Here is an 18,097-nt window from a genome sequence, read left to right as displayed (position 1 = left end):
GTGTGTTCCCTGTCTCAGCCAGGTGGGTTGTGTAAGCCGAGTGGTGCCCCAGAGTGTTTGTGTGTGTGTGTGTGTGTGTGTGTGTGTGTGTGTGTGTGTGTGTGTGTGTGTGTGTGTATCAACCCAAGAGTGTGTGTCGGGTCATTATAAAGGCGTTGTGTGTGTTTCCATCGCGCTCACAACATCTTCAATGATAAACGGTCCATTTTCCTTTTTCTTGAAATTGGGAATGTGTTGCTTAAGGGAATAAACTAAGACTAGGTCCCTTTTTTGAAGATTTTTGTGCATAGATATGAGCTACTGCTATTAGCCTTTGCTCATGAAGATTTTCTAAATCTTCAAGCCTCTCTCACAATTCATGTCCAATCCTCTCAAGATCTTTTGCTACCCTCAGTGTCAAAAATAGAAATTATATTGGTAGTATGGCATCAAGACCATAAACAAGATTAAAGGGTGTAGCATTTAAAGCTGTCTTGAATGAAACTCTATAAGCCCATAGAGCGGCATGTAGATTCATTTCCCAATCAGTTCGTCCTAAAGTAACCACTTTAGTCAATATCGAGCTAAGAATTTTATTCGTGTGCTCAGCTTGTCCATTTGCTTGTGGATGATATGGAGCGGATTTGTTATGGATGACCATAAATTCATTTAGCAGATATTCAATTACCTCGTTGAGGAAATAAGTTCCCCTGCCTCACTGACAATTTCTATTGGAAGTCCATATATTGTGAATACATTCTCACACAAGAATGCAGTTGTGGTTCTAGCATCATTCTTTCTGGTTGCCTTAGCCTCTGCCCACTTGGTCAAATAGTCCATAGCTACAATGACATATTGAGCTTGAGTTCTATTATTAGGTGGTTGTATTGGCCCAACAAATCTATGCCCCATTTTGCAAAAGCTCTAGCCCCCATCATTGGTCTTAAAGGCATGCTATCTACCCTAGTTGGCATTTTTGCTCGTTGACATGCATCACATCTTCGAACATATTCTTTGGCATCTGCAAAAAGTGTTGGCCACCACATGCATTCCATTAATATTGCTCTAGTGGTGGTTTCACTAGAAAAATGACCTCCAGCTAATCCAACATGTGCTTGTTCTAGAGTGGGTATATACTCATCTTCCTTTGCACAGAGACGCAAATGTTGATCCTTTTGTCTCCAATACTCATCTTCCTTTGCACAGAGACGCAAATGTTGATCCTTTTGTCTCCAATACAATACAATTGTCTCCAATACAATTGGTTTCCAATAAGAGCGTAGTCTCTTGCTTTAGTTTCAGTAGCTCTTTGGCATGGGAAAGTTACCCATGTTTATGTATTGGGGATTGCATTTTGTTGACGAAGATGGCTGCATGTTGATGTGGATATTCTTGTGTCAATTTTTGCGGTGGCCTCAAAATTGTGAATGGCTAGACCTACCTCTAACATCTTTTATGTGTAGATATATACTAGCAGCATACTATACCTCCATAAGGCACATCAACATGAAAAGAACCCATCATTTATTGGAAGCAAAAATAGACTCAAATTTTAGAGCACTATGTTGGGTTCAAGCCCATGTGAGAAACTACTCTTGTGGTAGACACACACACACACACACACACACACACACACACACACACACACACACACACACACACACACACACACACAACACCTTCCTTTTTTTAGGAGCATGCATTCAGACTACAACTTTGGTAGTCACTTTTACATATATGTAAAAGCTCAAAACAAATAATACCATGGAGTTTTTTCTATCAATCTCTCTCTTTGCTCTTGTTTGCTTTTTGCTCACATCCTCTTTTCTCTTTTGCTCATCTTCTCTCTCTCTCTCTCTCTCTCTCTCTCTCTCTCTCTCTCTCTCATGGCTCAGCTACGTCTACACCCACCATAGTTTTCATTGCCTAGGAAGTGGTATCAGAGCGTGTAAGGTCCTTGGCATATTGAGCATCTCAGTAGAAATTGAGACTTGGAGTAAAATCAATTGAAAAGATGGGAAATGCTACCATGATTCCAAATACGACAAGCCAAAGTCTATGAGCTTGAGCGTCTTCTTCTCTCAGCCAACTCAAACATTGGGCCAGTAGCATGTTGTAGCATCAAGGCATGGACAGCCCTTTATCATCACTTGCAATCAATCAAGGTTGCATATTTTGACTTGCTCAAGCAATTAGAGCCTACATCTCAAAGAGGACCCATTCAATAAATTAGACCCTACATCTCAAAGAGGATCCATTATAATAATAAGGAGGGAGCATTTTTTACTTGGCTGGCCCATCCCCATTGCTCATACACCCTCGCATGGAGCTACCAGCCAGATGTCTGAGGTATACCCTAGTTAATTGCCATCTCATCAAATAGCTCATTGGTGTTGAATATTAGAAGGATGACATAGACAAGAAGTTTTGGGACTTATTGGCATCTACCTACTATGAGGCAGAGGAGGAGTCTTCATCCTCTATTGAAGCTCACCTGCTCGGGTAGAGATATCTGCAGCAGATTCATGGGGATGGAAAGGCTGTCGATTCATTTTTATGGAAGGATAAGTTCGTGTCCATGGAAATACTAGCTAGTGCTACTGTGGTTTATCTCATTCTTGAAAGGAAGCCACCAAATTTGGCACATCATCAAAAATCACGAATGCATACATATATGGTGGCGCACCAAAAGGCCCACAAATTAGAGATCGCTAGATTTTGGAGGGAGGGATGCAAAACCACTATTGTTTTTGCACACGGTTTGCTTCAAGAACACGATACATTAACAAATGCATATTCCAATAATTGTTTTTCACCATCTCCATGTCATAGTTTTGTTTTGGTTTTGTCATTTGTCAATTCTTATTGTGTCACAATTGTATCGGTATAGATGTTGCCTCACAAATAAGTGGTTATACCTCCATATTTTATTGGTTTGGTTGAGTTTTCTTGTTCCATCCTAATTGTTGTCTGAGGGAAGTACACACACACACACCTCTACATTGTTGTCAAGAGGGGAAGGGAGGGGGGAAGCTCTTCTACTCATGTTTCAGTTGGTTTGTGTTTGATAGACTTTTCCATGTCTGTAACAAGCCCTTTGTCAATGGTTTGGCCTTGAGGGGGATTGTTGCGTTTAAGCCCATGGGAAAAACTACTCTTATAGTACACACACACCCCACACCTTTTTTTTTACGACCATCCATACAAACTACAACTTTAGTAGTCAGTTTTATAAAATAAATGATATCATTGTGCAGTTTTTTATCAATCTCTTTCTACTCTCATTCATCTTTTGCTCGCACGTTGTCTACTCTTGTTATTGTCTCTCTCTCTCTCTCTCTCTCTCTCTCTCTCTCTCTCTCTCTCTCTCTCTCTCTCTCTCTCTCTCTCTCTCTCTCTCTCTCTCTCTCTCTCTCTCTCTCTCTCTGCAGCCATTTTTTGACCTAGTAGACAGCAGTTTACTCTTTTGATCATAACTTCTTCATCCGAACTCCGATTTGCGTGATCAATAGCCTCAATTGAAGAGCACGACACCCTCTATGCATTACTATAAAGACCAAAAAAAAAAATCAAAGTTATGGAAGGCATTTTTGTAACAGTATTTTTGAAGTGAACAAGTTCAAGAAAGTTGACTTTCATCTCTTATTTTACATACAATGTCTTTCAGCACTCGCAAGGGTTCTCTTCTTCAAGAAGGTCCACAAGCATTGTGGAAAATGATCCCAAATCTCCTAAGTGTGGAGATAGCAACACAACCACTCAACCAACGACATTGAAAACCATGATCATGGCATACTTCATGTCATTGCAAGAGACTGTAAACAAACAAGGCGAAGACTTACGGGCACTTGCAATGGAGAATGGAACGCTAAGTGCCATTGTGGTTGAGAATGAGAATCTCAAGAGGACAGTTGAGATGCAAACAACATGTTTGATGCAACTTGAAGAGGAAGTTAAGGAATGTAAACGCTCTCTTGTGGATTTGAATGCTATGAAGGAGTGCATGAGCAAAGTAAAGTATGACCATGTATTGAAAGAGAAGAAATTTGACACCATCAGCCGGGATGTATGCGACATGAAAAATGTATACACAAACAAGTCTTAGGCTGATATATGTGGTAACAATGTGGTTCCTAATTTCTCACTCATGCAAGCTATGGCTCAAACAAAGAATGTTGAGAATGTGGATGTGGAGGAGTTGAAGGAAGGGGAGCGACGTTCCAAGAACATTGTTATTCGTGGAATTCCAGAAGAGAAGGTAGAAACGCCTCCTTCTCTTTCCATTGTTATCAAAGATTTTTTCAAAACCCACTTTGGCATGTCTGGAGTTATGGTCTATGGAGCACAGAGTGGGTAAGCAAGGAGCTCCTTGCTAGGGAGAACGACCAATTGTATGCACCATGCCGGGTGAAACCAAACAAAAGATTATTCTTGATAATAGTTGTATCTATTTGAGAGATACAAAATGTTTTGTATGTGAAGATCGCACTATTAAGCAACAAAATATGCGGCACAAAAGGCATACGAGGAAAGAATAAGAAAAACAAGGAGATCTCTCACGAAGAAAATGTGCCCAAGGAGGAGGCAAGTCCCTTGAGAAAATAGGTATGTGCAATCTATGAGGCTGATTTACAATTGTTGAAAATATGCTTTTGAAATTGCAATGGATACCCATGAAATGTGGGGGTTGGCATTGATGAACTAACAAGCAAAGTCAATGTTATACTTCTTGTTGAAACTTGGGAGCATGAGACACAGAGGATTAAAGGCTTGGAGTATTACAATGTACATTTGTTGATGTGGTCAAAGAATCTCAAGCAACGAAGAGGGCAAGGAGGGATAGCATGTATGGTTAAGAAAGGATTGGAAGATTTTGTATCGATTGTGAAAGATGACAAGTGCAAACATTATGTATGGCTGAAAATTATGACACCAAAAAGAACACCCATTTTTGTAGCTGGTTGCTACATTCCTCATCATGATTCTTCTTTTATGCTTGCAAGGATAGAAATCATCCATTTTTTGATTTAGAAGAGGACATTGATCCTTCGGCATGAAGACAAGGTATTACGCCATGGTAAGATTATCCGATGATATCTTATTAAGTTCAATAATTATCCTTTTGAAGATGCAAGGAATATAGCTTAAGGATAGTATGAACCTTGTCAATGCTTACAATGTTACATTAGAGTAAGCGATATATATGTTTCTTTTTAATGATCAATGTTTTTATCTTATAATACTAATTATATTTTTATTGTGCACAAATTCAAATAGTATGCATGCTTAGAATCATGTTTGTGATGATAATGTCTCTCAAACACCAAGTAGAATTTATCATTCTACTTTGGGAGAATGAAATGGACTAAAGAGCTGCGGCAGCTATGTCTCCCAAGCACCAAACGGATTGTAAAAAGGGATCCTCTACCCGCTAAGAAACATCGACTAATGACTAAGGCTTTATCTCTTCTACCTCATAGTTGAGGACAACTATGATTTCAAGGGAGAGGTATTGTTATAAAATCTAATATCTAACTATACCCAAATGATTTTCTCATATTAAATTGATCACTCAATGGGAGAGAATAAACAAGAACAAGAGTTATAATATAGATATCTGATTTAGATGCATCTCAGCACATGACCAAATGTAATGGGTCCAAACAGGGGATGGTCTATCAAATAGCAATGCTAATGGAGCTTAAAATACCTTAGGGTTATCTTCATTAAAGACCTCCAATACTTAGTGTGAAAAGCCTTAGACCTTAGGTAAGCTAGGACTGTACTTGAGGTGGGAACCCGGGCCAAGCTTGAGGGCCTTAAGGGCCAAGCTTGTGGTGGGAACTGGGCCCAAGGTTAAGGGGCTTGAGATGTCACAAAGTCAACAAGGATCCCTACAAGGAGGGGGCGATCCCTACAAGTAGGTACATGAGAGAGAACACACACACCCTCACACAAAGCAAGCCTAGACCAAGGAGGAAACAAGGACACATGTCAAGCTCCTCTCCATGTTGCCCTCATAAGGTGCCTAGAACCTAATGGTTGGCCTCTCAATTCCAATGAGAAATTAGTTTATTTAATTAATTTTTAAAGCATTATTCAATCCCTCTCTCTCAAAGGGGTAAGAAGGACACTTGTTCTAATGCTACCCTTGTTGCTTGATATGCACTAAGCATGTGATTGGCCAGTTACTTGAGGAGGTCCAATCAAGTGCAGGCTAGTGCTAGAAGAGGGGGTCAACCAAAGCAAGGAGGGGGATAGCTTGGGGGGTATAATCTACCACACAAACACACACGTACACTCTCTCTCTCATTCTATGAAGTGCAAAGTGCAAGAGCTCCATCTCCTTCTCCAAGCTTGTAGAGAAGTTGAGAGCCTACACCAACACTGTTCGCTATGGAATGCAAATCAAACCAAGAGCCATGCTCCTATGCTTAAGCTTGACATCTTCTCCATCTTCATTACTATGCTATTATGTATGCTAAGAAATAAGAATGATGATAAGTGAGGAACTATCTTTCTCCTATGAATGTTTCTTCTTCCTCTTCTCTACCCTCATTCCCCGCTACCTCTCTCCACCTTTGAAGGTGTTTGAGGCCTTGGGACTGAGGCCGAGGATGGTTAATGCTTTTTACAAAGTCTATGTTATGCTGATGATGCGTGAAGCTTTTCATCTTCATTGCATCACCTAGGTCACAAGGAACACAAAGATTGTATTGTACCACGTCTCTCTTGATGCAAGAATCTATAATGCAAAAGCCTATTGGAGGGGGGACCGGTTCCACATAAATCCAGTCCTCAACTATTGTCAAGTTCTTTAAACTCTCTCTCCCGGGGGATTCACCATGGAAAACTTATCGCACCACGTAAGTGCAGGGAGAAGAGTTTTCTTACAAGTTACATAAGTGTACAAGTTAGGGACAGCCCCCCAATAATTGATCTCCCAAGCTTAAAATAAGGGAGGGGGTTATCATATATGTGGGGGGGGGGGGGGGGGGGGGGGGTTGACAAAAGGAAAAAATGAGAGGAAGTTTTTGTGTTTCAAAATCATGGCTTCCTAAAAGAATCTGCCCTCGAACTTGTGAGTCAATAGCTACAAAGATACATGTAAGAGCTAACACTGCTTTGTATCAATTGCTTGTTTTGTGATTATAGTTCATTTGTTGAGGGATGAAATCCATAAAGAGTTTGTATAGATGCAAGTTTACAAGGAGAACCTAACACAACTTTATAACCATGTTTTTAAGTAATTTAGATGGGTCAAAATTGGACAAGTAGCCATAGTGTAGGCTGATTAGGCACATAGTTTGAAAATCAAACTAAGACACATTAAGGGTACATCTAGTCAACAAAAGTGGTTCCTTAGTACATTGCCAGTCACCATGCTACACACTCTTTGACTAGTTTTACTCTGTTAGATTAAATGAGAGATTAATCTTATATGTAAGATAGGGATATGATAGTTCTCTTCATTAATTATCGTATAAGCTGAAAAGGGGGTCATATTCCCTAATTGAGTCATATATAGGGGTTTTATCAAAGTTGTTCGCTCGCAGGTGGCATCTCATTTTGTATACACAGTGAATCCCTCGAGCTTTCTCCCTTGCAAAAGTATTGTTCATGCCGAGTTAATTATGGTTATGTTGCTACCGCTAATTAAGTTCACCCTCTATGCTCTCAAAGTAGTCTCACAAAAATGCTCCCTCTAATTCTCCTAATTCCGCTATTCTCAAAGTTCATAGGCCATTTTCATTACAATGAAAATTCATTGACTTTGCCTAAGTGGTCTTGTATGGATGGTGTAATTGTAGTATTATGTTTAACATAGAGAGCTAAAAATTTTGAGTAGTTGATCATAATGTGAGGCAAGAAACTACATTGTTAAAATGGGTTGTATGGCTCATACGACCCATTTTAGGACATAGTATAAGTCGGAACCACCAAAACCATATCGGATGGCCGTGAGACTTTTCACGTGTGGCGGTGAGAACCATTTCCCTATCCCTGTAAAGTTTCACATGGATCAAATATGGTTTCAGTGATCAAGGTCCATACTATGTGCTAGAATGGTTCGTATGGCTCATATGGCCAATTTTAGTTTATATTATGTATTGGGACCTCCCAAAAAATATCGGATGGCCAGAAAAAATTTCACAGGTGGAGGTGAGTACTATATCCCAACTCGTACAAAGTTGCATAGCCATCCAAACTATTATGGGTAGTCAAGGCCCATACTATGCAGTAAAATGGATCGTATGGCTTGTATAGTCCATTTTAGCGTATAGTATGGTTCGGAACCACCCAAACCATATCAGATGGTCACGTGACTTTGCACGGGTGGGTTTTTAACTCCATTTCTCCACCCCTAAAAAGTCTCATGGCCATCCTTTTAGTTATAACACAGGTGGCCCCATCGACACTACCGGCCCCGTCATGGTGTCATCGGCCATGGCCTTGTCCGCTTCGTTCTTCACGCACCCGTCGACCCTCTTCGACACACACGTCCCATCCGTCCATGCCATCCCATCGTCGCATCTGTGTACGGCCTCTTAGCCTCGCCGATGCTATTGACCCCATCATGATGAAGCCGACGGTGGCATCGTTTGCTTCGTCCTTCACTCACTCTTTGATCCTCGTGTGTATCACGCGTCAAGCCACGTGGCCCCATCACCCTTGACGTGCATGGATCATCAGCTATGTCGGCACTACCGGCCTTGATCAGCTCCATCATGGTGCAGTCAACAGTGGAATCGTCTTCTCCGTGCTTTAAACACCCGTTCACATGTCCACTCTTGTTGACCTGATCCATCCCGTCATCGAAGACTTGCACAGATGACCCCTCGATTGTCCTCCCTTGACGTACTCGGCCCCGTCGGTGCACCCGACCTCGATCGGCCCTATCACATTGTCATCGGCAATGACGTCGTCCTCTTCGTGCTTCACGTACATGTCAGCCCACCCTCGCCCACATACTCGGAGCATCAGCCCAACCATCGGCCCACGCCATTCCATCAACGCATCCATGCCATCAATTATCCTTCATCCACGTAGTCGGCAAAATCATGATGGAGTCGTCAGTGGCTCCGTCAAGTACCTTTCGGCCCTCATCCGTGTGCTTCGCTCCTCGCCGCACCACGAGCCATCCCGTCAGCGCATCGGGTGTCATTGATTGGACGCATCGTTCGCGCCTTCGGCCATCACATCCTCTCATGGAAACCTTCTCTTGCGGCCTTCCCCCAACAAGGGGGTTTCCCCCATTTGCCGGGCCGGTGGGTCATGGTTCTTGGAGGGTTTGTCGGTCCGCGCCAGATTGTGTACGACTATAAGATAGTGGTGTTTGGTTGAGATGGGAACGCGGCGGACCACGGAGCGAAGGACAGGTGAGATGAGGCGATGAGTTCCCTACACCCCTCTTGTGACATTGGGATGCACACCCCCCCCCCCCCCCCCCCCCCCCCCCGCGCGAGTGCCAAGGTTACCTTCCACCGACGGGCTTGGCTACTTTTGGGCTGTTTTCAGGTTACTTGGGGCTCAAGGCGCTCGGGGTGGCGGACGGGGCTCGATAGGTGATGAATGATGGCGGGACCGTGTCTAGGGCCAAGGCACCAACTACGGTAAGCTCTCGCCTGGGCCGCGATCTGATCAAGGAGCACGACGGACGTTTTTCCACAAGCTGTGTGCGGCTTGTATCCATACAGAAGGTCTCGAACCCGTGTGCATAAGTAAACCAAAAGCTATTAAGAAAAAATCTTTCTTTTTGTGATCCAATGATATTTCAAATAAATAGAATTTTATTATTAATTTACACTTTTAAAAATAAAAAATTACATAAAAATATGTATTTTGCTTAAATTACCACGTAAATAATTAGGTTGAGATATCTTGATTTTAAATTTATTTACATCATTTTTAACAAATTTTAAAAAGACATGGCTATTGAGGTGGCCATGCATGAATGACATGGTCATCCATGTGGCAAGATGATGTGGATGATTGATGACATGGAGTGCATAGGTAGAAAGATGAGGTGGCGGATGGGATCCTCTCATTTGCCATATCATATGATGACGTGTCAAAATGGTGACATGTAATGATTAGGTGGAAAAAAAAGACCTTATGAGTTGGCAAGGTGGCGATGTGGCATGCTTAGTGGTTCATGAGGTGGCCAATGATGTGGCAAGCCATGCAAGCAATAATTACACGTGGCATGTGAGGTGGTGGATGACATGGCACTTAAGGTGAAGTGGCATGCAAGGTGGCAGTGGAGGGTGGTGGATGAGTTGGCAATTAGAGTGACATGGCAAGCCAAGTGTTACGGTCAAAGTGTTGATTGTGGTGATGTGGAAGGTGAGATGGGGTGATGACATGGACCTTTAGTGATGTGGCGGCCTCCTTGTATGAGGTCGACTAGAACCAAGCCATGGTTGGTTGACAAGTGTCAAAATTTCTAGGTTTGGTATTTACCAAACCTAAGGAGGCACACCTCAAGTAAATGGTGCAAGTGAAAAAAATTAAAACAATGAAAATGTGTCTTTTCCTTTGTTACCATATACATGTGGTAGTGATGTGTGTGAACACACTAGGACCGCCGAGGCATTTTTTCCCTCTTTAGGAGGTTTTTTCCCCCGTGCATTGTATATACGCCCATCACTCTAGGGCCATCTATCTTTCAATAGCACACTAAGTAACACACTCTCTATTGTGTGCCTTGAGCTTCCTTCGTCTTCTCCAAGCTGTGTGTATTTCTCTGCAACCCTAATTCCAACAATTGGTATCAGAGCAGGTCACGTCCTCCCGGGCTTAGTCGCCAGCTGCTCCAGCACACGCCTGCTCACTTTCTCCGATTTCAGTGAGCTTTGGCGAGCGTTCGCAGGTCGACAAATATTTTGGGAAAGCTGGGAACGCTCGAAGAGCGTGGTCTGCTCAGAATTTTGATTTGGGCTCATTTCGGCCTCCATTTCCACTACAGGCAGTATTGCACAGGCTATTTCGTCATTTTGTGCAGAATTTCTATCAGTGCCGTTTTCTGCATAATAGGTGCCTTATAGTCTTCTACGGTTTGTGCTATATAGCACAGGTTGTTCCCGCTCCGTTTCTCCTATTTTCGGGCAGTTTTCACATCAGGTGCAGCATTTACCATGGCTGACAACAACAACACAGATGTGTTCAAGATGTTTGCTGCTGAGGACAGGTTGGATGGGGACAACTACCCTATGTGGGCTTATATGATGCAACATGTTCTTGTGTCAAAAGGTGTCTGGAACATTGTGCAGGGCATTGATGTACGTCCTGGTTCTGAGGATGTAGGCGATGTTGAGGATGTTGCAGGTCTTGCTGCAAGGATTGCAGCTGTTAGAGTTGTTTTGCCTACGGCAGAACAAGCTCGTTGGGATGTTAAGGATGCGCAGACTCATGCATTGATTGCGTTGTCTCTGAAGCGCACCATTGTTCCTCACATCCATTCAGCAAAATCTGCAAAACAGGCTTGGGATATTCTAGCAGGTCTTTATGCAAGCCGCAATGAGGCTAAAATTGCTTTGCTACGTAAAGAGCTGGAGTCGAAGATTATGCATGAGGAAGATGATATGGACACTTTCCTTGCTAGTGTCAAGGATATCAATGAGCAACTTATTTCTGTAGGTGAAGTCATTTCAGACAGTTCCCTTGTGCAGACTGTTCTTGATGCCTTACCAGATTCCTACCAGACTTTTGCTAGTACTTGGAGACTGATGACCCAAGGAAATCCTGAAGTTGTCAAGTTTGATGCATTATGCACATTGCTGTTGCAAGAGTCACTTTCCAGAAAAAACAGGACTAGACAGCGTGCAGTTGAACAGGCTTTTATTGCTTCTCAAAGAAAGGGTGGTAACAGCAATGCAGCCACTTCTTATGGTTTTGCTGCGAGTGGCAAAAATTATGTTCCTAATGCTTCTGCTGGCAGTACTTCGTCTGGCAATTCTGGTGATAAGGGCAAAAAGAAGATGCGTTGCCATTATTGTAAAGCCAATGATCACTTGATCAAGTCGTGTCCTAAGTTGAAGGCCAAAGAGGCTAAGAAGAAAGAGGGTGGTTCCACTGCAAATGCTGGTTCCACTACAAATGCAGCCATTGTTGAGTCTTCTGTGAAAGGAGACTGTGTTGCTGATGTTGATGCAGAATGGGCTTTTAGCACAGAGTGCACTTACAATCCTGCTGTCCATGATGCATGCTTGTTAGTTGCTGCAGATTCACATGTGTGGTATTTCGACAGTGGTGCTACAAAGCACATTACCTCACATCGTGAATTGTTTACCTCTCTCGAGTCTGTCCCTCATGGGAATTCAGTCACTTGTGCCAACAACGCCTCTTATCCAGTTCAGGGAGTCGGAAAGATTGTGCTTACTGCTGCTAATGGCAGTTCTTTCACACTTGTTGATGCACTTTATGTACCTGAGATCAAGAAGAATCTCTTGTCTGTATCCGCACTTGCTAGACTTGGACTTGTAGTCAAATTTGTGGATGACAGATGTACAGTTCATGATCTCAGTTTTGGTGATGAAATTGTTGCATCTGGCCTTTTGTGTCATGGGCTGTATAAGCTCACTTTGTATGACAAGTGTGGACAAAACTTTGCAAATGCTGTTGCAGATTCAAGGGCTATTTCAGATGCAAAACTTTGGCATGCACGTTTTGGTCATCTGAATTTTGCCAGTTTGCTGCGTTTGCAGAAATCTGACATGGTTGCTTCTTTGCCACCTCTTGAAGCACCTCTCAAACATGTTTATGAAGGCTGTATTTTGGGTAAGATGCAGCGTTCTAAGTTTCCAAAGGATGGTTCAGTTCGGGCCACATGCAGGTTGCAGCTTGTGCATAGTGATGTTTGTGGGCCCATGCAAACTCCGTCCTTGGGCAATTACCTGTACTTCGTGACTTTCATTGATGATTACTCCAGGCATGCATGGGTATTTCCGCTTAAAGCGAAGTCCGAAGTTTTTATGTGCTTCAAACAATTTTTGGCTATGGCTGAAAATGTCTCGAAATGTACTATGGGCACCCTCCGTTTCGATCAAGGGGGGGAGTATATGTCTCATGAATTTTATGCATTTCTGGCTAGTCGTGGGATAAAACACCAATGTACAGTGCCTTATACACCTCAGCAAAATGGTGTTGCTGAGAGGAAAAACAGGTCACTGACGAAAATGGCACGATGTATGGTCAAAAGTCAAGCTTTACCACATTCTTTTTGGCTTGAGGCCATCATGTGTGCCACTTATGTACTTAACAGGTGTCCTACGAAAGCTTTGCAGTCTATTACTCCATATGAAGCATGGCATGATAGAAAGCCTTCTATTGAGCACAGGCGTGTTTTTGGTTGTTTGGCATATGCTTTGGTGCCACAAGTGCAGCGCAGAAAATTGGATGATAAGGCTGTCAAATGTATTTTTGTTGGTTATAGTGCTGAAAGCAAAGGATACATGTTGTATCATCCGCAAACAAAACGTATTCTGGTTTCACGGGATGTAGTGTTTGTGGAAGATTCTGTTCAGCTCTTGCTGTCATGTACTAGAGACAATAATGTAAGCTCACAGGACATTTATGACACTTTGTTGCCTCTTTTCAGTGGTGGAAATACGAATGTAAGTTCCAATGAGGCAAATGTACAGCCTATGGGGGTTTCTGAAAATGTTATAGATCAGCCTATTACTGATGCAGATGTACATGATGTACTTGATGAGGAAAGGGCTGAAAATGAGCAGGCTAGAGGTATGCCAAAATGGCTGGTGCACACTTTGCGTGACAGTAAATTGGATGCACCTTTGACTAGTCATACTCATTCAGGCTCTCGCCATGCATCTTATGCATCAGATTGTTATGCTTTGGCTGTGTCTAGTTTACATGATGTTGAGGAGCCTCTGTCTTTTGATGAAGCACAGAATTTAGAAAATTGGATGGCTGCCATGCAATCAGAATATGATGCACTTATAGAGAATGACACATGGACTTTATGTGATTTGCCTCCTGGCAAAAAGGCCATTGGTACAAAGTGGGTTTACAAGTTGAAACGCAAGCTGGATGGTGAGATTGATCTCCATAAGGCTCGACTTGTTGCAAAGGGTTATGCACAGCAAAAAGGCATAGATTATGAAGAAAATTTTGCTCCCACTTGTCGTATGACTACTGTGTGTTTTCTATGTGCATTGGCAGCTCATTTTGGTTGGGATGTACATCAATCAGACATTGTTACTGCTTTCTTGAATGGTGACATATTTGAGGAAGTTTATGTAACGCAGCCTCGCGGTTTTGTCATAAAAGGACAAGAGGACAAAGTGTGCAAATGTAACAAGGCTTTGTATGGGTTGAAGCAATCTCCTCGTGCTTGGTATGAGAAAGCTGACACTCATTTGGTCAAACAAGGCTTTCGTAACAGTCCAACAGAAAGCACATTGTATGTAAAGCGTGAGGGTGATGTATTTCTCATCGTGGTTCTTTATGTTGATGATTTGCTGATCACTGGACCAAATGAGAGACATATTGTTGAATTTAAGGCTGATTTGAATGCTACTTTCAAGATGAAAGATTTGGGGCTGTTGCATCATTATTTGGGCATACAGTTTAAGCAGTGTGATGGTGGTATTGCCTTGTGTCAGAAAAGTTACATAGAGACATTGCTATGTAAGTTTGGACTTGAGGATTGCAAACCTATTGCCACTCCCATGGAAACAGGTTTGAAGTTGAGTCTACATGATGCTGGCGATCCTGCTGATGTCACTCTTTATCAAACTGTTGTTGGCTACCTCATTTATGTATGCAACACAAGGCCGGATATTCAGTTTGCAGTCTCACAGGTCAGCAGATTTATGCATAGCCCAGGGTCTAAGCATTGGCAGACTGTCAAGAGGATTTTTCGCTACCTTAGTGGCACTTTACATCTTGGCTTGTTCTATCCCAAGGGGGGATCATTGCCGCCAGACTTACATGCTTTTTCGGACTCAGATTGGGCTGGTTGTTTTGACACGCGAATGTCCACATCAGGTTTTTGTTTTATGCTTGACAGTTCATGTATATCATGGTTGAGCAAGAAGCAACCTACTGTGGCCACTTCGAGTTGTGAGGCTGAGTATAGGGCAGTCTTCACAGCTACGGTTGTGTGTGTATGGCTCAGATGCCTTATGGCTGATTTGGGTGTTGGACAGGACACTGCCAACACTATCTACACTGACAGTCAGAGCGCATTGGCAGTTGCGAGGAACCCAGTTTTTCATGCTCGCACAAAGCACATTGAGGTGCATTACCACTATGTCAGGGAGAGGCTCTCAACAGGAGAGATCAGCTTGGCTTATGTGCCAACACAGGACAACCTTGCAGATCTTTTCACAAAGGCATTGTCTCGTGAGAAGCTTGAAGCTTTCTGCAAAGCTTTGGGCTTACTCCCCTTTGTGGACTGATCCTGTCTTGAGGGCATGGCACTTCCCTTTACTCATGTGCCAGCTCTCGTTCACCGCATCACTCCAGGGGGGATTTGTTACCATATACATGTGGTAGTGATGTGTGTTAACACACTAGGACCGTCGGGGCATTTTTCCCTCTTTAGGAGGTTTTTTTCCCCCGTGCATTGTATATACGCCCATCACTCTAGGGCCATCTATCTTTCAATAGCACACTAAGTAACACACTCTCTATTGTGTGCCTTGAGCTTCCTTCGTCTTCTCCAAGCTGTGTGTGTTTCTCTACAACCCTAATTCCAACATCCTTACTCAAATTGACTCAATTTTTTTTCTATGAGGACCTTAAACTAAGAGTTATAACAAAATGAGTGTCAATGTCCATTATTTATTAGATTTTTTAAAAAAATGATATCAAGGTTCTCTTAGCATCTTTGTTATTTTCTAAGGTAGATCTTTAAAAAATGAACCATTGAAGTTTAAAATTTTTTGCATGTCACATTCCTTGGCTCATAATCTATCAACCGTTGGATCTTGCAAAATAAGCTCTACATCATTAGATATCTGGTGTAAAAAATCTAGGTTTTTGTAAATAGAAATTCTAACAAAGAAATTTGTATATTAATTATGCAAAGATCCAAAAAATTATCAGTAAATCATGTTAAATTGCTTGCCAAGTGAACATTTCATGTGCAAGAGGGTAAGTAAAGAAGAAAAGCCCATAAAAAGTTATAAGTATTTCTTCATCAAGGTCACAATGATGTGACAAGTGTGACAGGCTAAACCAAATTAATCCTTGCACAATAAAATTACCATTTAGATGTGAAAAAATGAAGATCAGAGCTTTCCATTGTGTTTGCAACTATGTGCTTTGTGTGGCTACCAAATCTTGCCTCTTCAAAGTAAGTGCAAGCAAGTCAAATGTACATAGGAATGGCAAAAAAGAGGTTGTTTCTTGGCTGTCTTGGTGGGGGCAACTGCTGAAAGTGGGTACACCTTATCATGCATACACCCCTCTACCACAAACGGCTTAAGTGTCTCAACAATTGCTAGGATGGGAGCACTGTCTATAGCTACCTTGAGTTGTTCAAAATTGTGTTGTTGGGCTTCTTCCCAAGAAAAGGTATTACCTTTTGCTTTAAGTTGATCCGTCATAGGAACAACGATTTTGGTATAATCATGGATATATTGTCGATAAAATTCAGCCATGCCTAAGAAGATTTGAAACTCCTCAACCATGTTGGATGTGGCCATCCAAAAATGGCGGCGACCTTGTCATTGTCCATCTAAAGGCAGTTTTAGAGATGTCTTTCAAAAGGATACGCACTTGGTGGTATCCTGAACGAAGATCTATCTTTGTATAGTATCTTGCCCCGTGGAGTTGATCAAACAACTCATCCACTTGAGGTAGAGGGTGCTTGTTCTTGATGGTTATGGCGTTTAATCCACGATAATCTAGCACATGTGCATATTACCATCTTTCTCTTTTACCAATAGAATTGGTGATGCCCAAGGTGAAGTGCTAGGTTTAATGAACCCACGGGCAAGGAAGTCAGCCAATTGACTCTCAACCTCCTTCGCCTCATTAGTACTCACACAATAAGGTGGTTTACTCACCGGTTTAGTGCCCAGTAGGGCATCTATGCCATGTTGCATATCATGTGTAGGGGGTAAACCCGGTGGTAAATCACTTGAGAATATATCACTATACTTCGTGAGTAAGTGAGTCAGCTTTTTCCGTGCAAAAGGAGAAAGTAAAGTAGAGTTATGCTGGGATGGAGAATCTTGTGATTCGTGTAATGTTTGTTTTACAACAGTTGCACATTGCTCAATAGAATTAGAATTGAGAGCGCTTTGCTCTTTATAATTGTTAACAGTTTGCTTTTCATTAAACTTCATTGCACTTTGCACACCATAACTAGAATTCATAGCACTTTGCTCTTGAGAATTCACAAGACTTGGAGACAAGAAGTAACACAAAAAGACTTCATCTATTAAATGTGCTTTCTGTAAAATAGAAAGCTCGGCTGTACATATAAGAGGTGCAGATGGTATATTTTTTTCACCAAGCAAAAGCACATGTTTACTATTGGCCATAAAGGATAAGGAGTTGTGTTCATAACTATTGTGCAATGTGTTACCTAAACCATGCAGCCACTCCCGTCCTAAAACTACATTAGCACAGTCCATTTTCATAACTTGAAAGACAAGGGCCATCGTATGATCTTGAACAATAAGCTCAACCCCTTGAACTACTGTGTCCCATACTTCTTTATCTTTTCTATACATCTGTTGTACCACATACTTGTGGGAGCAGGGAGTCTGTGTAAGATTCAATTTCTTGACTAGCTTATAGTTTAGGAAGTTATGAGTTGCACCATCATCCACTAAAATACAAACACATTGTAACATTTAATGGTCTAGTAGCTTGTGTGTAGCGCAAAATAACATAGACATAGTGAGCATTTCATTAGAATATATTCCTAATGAGCATAGCAAGAGTGCTTGGATGGAGAGAGCAACAATAGCATAACACCTAGTTAGATAGGCATGAACAATACTTCAAAAAGAGAGAGGAATTAAGCTATTGACAACAGTTGAGGACCAGATATTCATGGAGCCAGCCCCCACTCCAAAAGGCTTTGTATTATAGGTTTCGCCCATCAAGGGAGACATTTTACAATACAATACTTTGT

General features: G+C 42.0%; 1 pseudogene; it reads right to left on the bottom strand.

Annotated features, from left to right (window-relative positions):
- Window positions 1–8,253: 8,253 nt before the first annotated feature.
- Window positions 8,254–9,003, bottom strand: LOC147462655 (uncharacterized; annotated as a pseudogene).
- Window positions 9,004–18,097: the final 9,094 nt, after the last annotated feature.

This window comes from Adiantum capillus-veneris, chromosome 2, assembly GCF_014529385.1.
Source record: "Adiantum capillus-veneris isolate H3 chromosome 2, ASM1452938v2, whole genome shotgun sequence".
In the NCBI taxonomy this organism is placed as follows: Eukaryota; Viridiplantae; Streptophyta; class Polypodiopsida; order Polypodiales; family Pteridaceae; genus Adiantum; species Adiantum capillus-veneris.
The sequence above is the reverse complement of the archived record's forward strand: the minus strand, read 5'-3'. Positions and strand labels throughout refer to the sequence as shown.